The following is a 6,000-nucleotide window of genomic DNA, read 5'->3' on the forward strand; positions in this document are numbered from 1 at the left end:
CATAGTAGGAGAAAAAGAGATGGTGAAATATGAAGTGAAAGTATGAATGTGTGATTTTTTCTTTTTTTTTTTCAGACCATGTCAGTCAAGTTACACTTTTACATGCCATATGAGGCATGTGGTCAATCAAACGTGTGGTCCTTCTACAGATTGTAAAAGGACCAATTTCATTCTTAAGAATACAAATGTTAGAATGGAGGATAAATATGTGTTTCTTTTTATGCTAATTCTTCTACAACCAGCCAAAACATGCCTGGCGTCTGAAGTTTGGAGTTCTGTGTTTATCAAAGCCCCCTGCACCCTGAGGGGCTATGAAACCCGAAAACTCCAAAACTCCAGCAGGACAACCTTGCCCTAAGTGAGGACACTACCACCAACTCATTAGATGTGGGATGTGAAGTGAATTTGCTAAGTTAATAGACCATTGGTTTGCATTGCCATTACCCACATCTGGCAGTTTAAATGTTGTCTCTCGAGATCACTGCTTGGGGTTCACAGGGTGTGAGGCATTCTCTCACTTAAGGGCAAGGCCTCCCTGTTCCCTCAGGTTGGATTTCCCCCTGCCAGGGATGTCTTGGGTTTCAGACTTGCCCAGGGTCTGGGAGGCTAGATGTGAAGTACCTCACAAAAGGCCTAGTTGTTGATTATTTTAAGCTGGAATATGTCCTGTATTCACCTGAAATAGATTTGCTTAAGTAGTCCCAGGCACAATGTTAACTGTAATTAGAGCTTTTCTAATTGATAGCTATATTAGCCTCGTAGCTTTAACGAAGTAAACTTCAGACACCAAAATTATCTCCATTGTGTTATATTTAAAATAAATCAATTTTGTGCCAAAATATTTTATTAAAATCCTCTATTTTCACCAATTTAATATGAAAGGAAAAATGTTTTCTGACCTGAGATCTGTGTTTCTGTACCCAGACTCGGCTGTGCTCTGTTATGAATAATGTTTGTGACTGAGTGGATGTGACATTATGAATATAAACTGCTCTACCATGTGAAAAGGTACAGAAAAAAAAATGCCACAAGGAAATCACCGCAGGAACTGTCCAATGACATGATGTTGGCATGAGGATGAAACACAAACTGGGTGCAGTTTTAGTGAAGTAATATTCCATAAACACAGTTTAAGACAAGTTCCAACATCAAAACTATGACATATATCTAACACTAATTATATCACTTGTATAGGCCACTAATAGCACTGACATATTCAGATATTAAATGTGTTTTTTTGTTTGCTCAACTACATAGCTGTAATACAGACTGAGCTGGTGCATCTACCAGGGTAATTTTACAAAAATGTGCAAGTTTCTTGTGACTTTTCTTGACAAAAGTTTCATGACTAAGTTTCATACTAAATGTGGAGTGATGATGATATATACATAAAGTTTATCTCACATCTCACAAAATGAGTTTATTAGAGGTACTGACCATCATTAGTCAAAGCATTGATGGAGTCTAAAATTTCAATTTAATATATAAAAAGGTATCAGCCAAATAAAAAAAAAATCCCAATTTATTTTTAAACTTCCAAAATCAGCATCAGCCACAAAATTCCCATTTTCAATTAAAACATCATTCCTTTCTTTCAGTTCAGTTCACAAAAGTTCAGTTTAATGGGAGTAGTGATGGGATTTGTTCAATAGATATTCTCCCAAAGCTGTTTTCCACAAATTCCATGTCCAACAAATTGGATGGAGCTCCATAACTTCAGAGAATGTCCAGAGAATAACTTCAAAGTCCACTGTTCCACAGTCCAAAATCCTCCAGTCGACCCTTGACATTGGGCAGAGCCTCCCTTCCCATTACTCAATGGAGCAGTGTTAATATTGTGAAGACTAGGATCCAAATGTGACTACTCCATCATTTAAGGTGGAACGGAAGAGTAGAAGAAACATAGTTACATTTTACTAGCGGTTACAAGCTACATTTCAGTAGCTTGCTTTTAGACACTCCACAGTCAGTCAAAAGTCATGAAGCAGCTGATTCTCAACAACATGAATACATCTAAATCTATCATTCAACTAGGGCTGGATGATAGATATGTTTTCACATGTTGGTTCATGTCAGCTGGCTCACGGTTTGTTGACAGTCTGTAGACGTTTGTTCACTGTCTAAGCGCATACTATTGAAATGAAGTGTTACCAACCAACACTTTTCCAGCACTGACATCTTCCGATCAGAACAATTCATACCATCATTAAGGTATAACTACATTCTTTCATGGTCTGTATGTTGCCTTTCACCGAGTGAAGACGTCGAGGTTGGACTAAAAGGCTTTAAAAGGCGCGTCTTGCTGCGCTGCTGTAAGAGCCCCGTTCTATCTTTAGAAAGCCATTCTCTCTTAAATTAATTCAGCAGAGTGCATTGTTCGGCGCTTGCAGAACGCTGACTCTGCGAAACCCAATAAGGCAAAGACGTGATGTAATATACCGGGGGCCTGTTAAAATATTCCTCCTGGCCCTGGAAGCACTCGCCCACCGAGCTGAAGTCTTTATAACCAGAGTAGTTCCTCTGAAGAGGAGAGTTAATTAAGCCATGCTTCTTTTCACACAAAGCACAAAGAGAAAACTGCTGTTGTACCAGCAAATAAGAGGCAGCAATGCTACTGGGTCATTCAGGGCAGGTTAAAGGGCTCACAAAAGAGTAGAAGGGGGCAGAAAAACAATAAAAAAAAGAAATATATAAATACTGAAAAACTAGAACAGGTCCACTGTAATAGCATCATTGCATTACCCTTTTATTTATTTTTGGATAATATTAAAAGAAATGCACACGTTTAAATATAAAAGATCCACAAAGGGTCCTCCAGTGCAACAGAAAAATCACTTTTGGTTTGTTTACGAAATGAAATGTAATCTCTGGAGTAAACAGTCGGTTCTGAACCAAAAGAAAGCTTCTTGTGCCTGTTGGAGTGAACTAGAAAACAGACACACCCACTGCTCTTCTATTGGATGTCTGTGGCATTTCTTGTAACACGGAATGCAAAAGATGAATGCACATTAACTTTACATAGCAGTGAATCTGCTGTGGTCAGTGCAGTTCATATCCCTGCGTCATACGTCCCATTGGTCATTATTTTGTGTTCCGTGTGAAAGTGTTTGGTGAGCAGTGAGCTCAGGGTGTACACACTTCAGTGTGAAAGCCCTCACCCATTTCTCATGCTTCCAAGAACTCCCTGTTCATTTTCTGCCTAATATATCCCCCCATTCAACCAGTGCCATGGACCAAAATAATCAGTGTTATTCATGTCACCTCTCAGCAGGTTTAATCCTGTGTTTGATCAGTGCAGGTAAGATTTTAAAAAAAGAGAATAAAATTCATAGACGTATTGTGAAATCTGCTTTATTCTATTTTTCCCCCTAATAGTTAATATATAGTTCTATGGCTTTTCTGTAAATTAGTTTAATTTTTCATTACGTGGTCATTTTAAAACACGCCAATGAATGACGGTAAATTGGAGTTCTCTTTGTGTTTAGTATCATTGCGTTTTTATTCCCTATTTGTTTCCAATCCATTGTGTCAAATACTCCTTATTCAAATAAATCCACTTGTTTCACTATGCATTCATTTTGAAAATTTGATGATGAATAATTATGGATTTAAGACAATAATGATAAAAACGATAGAAATACAAGTTTTTTGGGAATATTATAAAGCTCAGTGCAGACAGATCTGTATCCAACCTGATTCTATTATTGGATAAACTTCATCTTTTTCAAGAAACTTGAACCTGTTTGTCATAAACCTTTTCTATTCATTGTATTATATTTCATAAGAAACCTGTATTAGTCACTGATTTCCTTGAATGAATGTGTGTTCATATCCAAGACTTTATTTAAATTAGTCTGCAATTTCCCTCATTAATCATAGAATATTAAATTCAAAATGATGTATTGTGTTTATAAATGAAATCCATCACTGAGCTACAGTTCAGTTACGGATTGTTCCGCATCACAAATTCTGTCACTGTGGAAATGGCATTCCAGTGGCGTGGTTACAACAATGTCCCACTATTACATCATAATGGCAGTTCGCTGTTGCCTAGCAACGTGTTTTTTACAAATTATGAATGTGGGGAAAGATACAAAAAGCTTGTACCGTTATCAAATTAAATACAAGACCTTCAAAGGATTGGACACCTTAGTTGCAACAATAACTTAAAACTCACCAGATTCATATTCCATATAATAGCACAATTTTTTGGACAATGTGTTAATACTGAAATGAGGAGAAGGGTGGGTAGTTTGTTCCCATTTACTGCAGTAATAGCCTCTACTCTAGCTGTTGGAACACTGCTGTGAGAATATGTTGGCATTCAGCCACACACACTAGTGTTGGATGATTAGTTCTGGACAGAAAAAAACACCACTCACCCCAAATGTAATGAATGGTGCTCCATCACACCAGAGAACGCAGTTCCACTGTTCCACAGCCCACTGCTGAGGGGGATTTATACCCTTCTGGCTGACTACTGTACATGATGACCTTAGTGGCAATGATTTTCTAGTGATTATACAAACAGTCTGTAAACTTTTGGACATAGAAATGGCTGTGAACTCCAGACTCCTGTCATGAGTCTAAGCCTGTGTCATATGGCACAGTTTATTATTCTTAGAGCTCTTGGTTATTTGTGAAAATATCATATTAAGATCTTTCCATCCAATTATCACCTTTGGTTCTGCTGCTGTTGTTTTTCGCTCATGATCTGCATTGCTTCTTGTTAACACTTCCTTTTCTAAGGTTTTCTCAAGGTGTTCTGGATCTAAAGGACCTATTGTTAAATCTTACAAAGGCTTTATGCAGCAGTAAGTTATTTGTACCAGCAAAAAGTTGCAATCCACATATAAAATCCTAAAAGTGAATATTTTTTTTACTAATATGTTTGTTTATCCCTAAGTTTGCTTTCAATTATAATTCATCTCCAGTTCTATGACACTTTATGGTTAGAGAAGTGGGTTTGACACTAGAATGTCATCAGTTAGATTCCCGCAACTTGCTGGAAAATTAGGGCAAGAGAGTGAAGGAACAGCACTATCTCCTCCATCAACATCCACAGCTGAAATGCCCTTGTTCAAGGCACCGAAACCCCAATGGCTACTTGGTCTTTTTCCACTTTTAAAATGGGTACCTTTCAGTCCAGTTATTTTAGTCAGTGTCCAGTTTTATCACATTGGTCCAGGATGTTGCATGTATACATTATGGCCACTATATTGGAAACCCATACATTGTATATCCAACTTACTAGAGCCCATCAGTTTGTTAGCCATACTCCAGGCCTTCACATTTTACACTCGACCACATAATCACACTGGTGTAATTTTTTTTTTGTGTGGTAGAACACTCTCTACCTAGCTACACCACTGCTACCGTGCCACTCTCACATCATTGTCTGTCCTTTGAATTGTCCACTACCCAAATTATATCAGGTTATTAGTTCTGTGATCAAAACCTACCCAAACCTAGGGATTGTACACCAATGTGGGGCTGATAAAGGTGCCAGTGAATGGAAGTGCAAGGTAAATTATTCATATAAAGTGTAGGTCAGTGGGCATAATCTCATAAACACTACATTAACCTCCAATGGTCTGGAGCCAAGTGAACTCCAGAGGCCTTTACTCCTGCAGCAGAGTGTTGGGAGAGGTGTTACTGGCCTTTGGCCAAAGACTTTATCTAACAGCATGGTCAGTGCCACATTTGGACGGTCCAGTGGAAACACTCTGTAGACACTTACCTAGACTTACATTCTTCCCTATGTCTGTTAATAGCTGTTAATATCATATGCTTCAAAGTAGTTATGATTACATTCAAAACACTGAACAAAGCATAAGTGAACACACTAATCAGCCATAACTTTAAAATGACCTCCTTGTTTCTCCAGTCACTTTTCATTATGTCGCCTCCAATGGCACTTTGTCGTTCTATAATTAGTCCACCTGTTGCTCTGCATACTTTGTTAGCGCCCTTTCACCCACTTCTTCAATGTTCAGGAAC

The 6,000-nt window shown here is 38.1% G+C and overlaps 1 protein-coding gene across 1 annotated transcript in view; it reads right to left on the reverse strand.

The window, feature by feature from the left end:
• The window catches only part of dlgap2a (discs, large (Drosophila) homolog-associated protein 2a), an 83,553-nt gene that overhangs the window by 63,882 nt on the left and 13,671 nt on the right, over positions 1–6,000 (reverse strand). The gene's annotated exons all lie outside the window — the stretch shown is intronic.

Source organism: Hoplias malabaricus, chromosome 1 (assembly GCF_029633855.1).
Source record: "Hoplias malabaricus isolate fHopMal1 chromosome 1, fHopMal1.hap1, whole genome shotgun sequence".
NCBI lineage: Eukaryota > Metazoa > Chordata > Actinopteri > Characiformes > Erythrinidae > Hoplias > Hoplias malabaricus.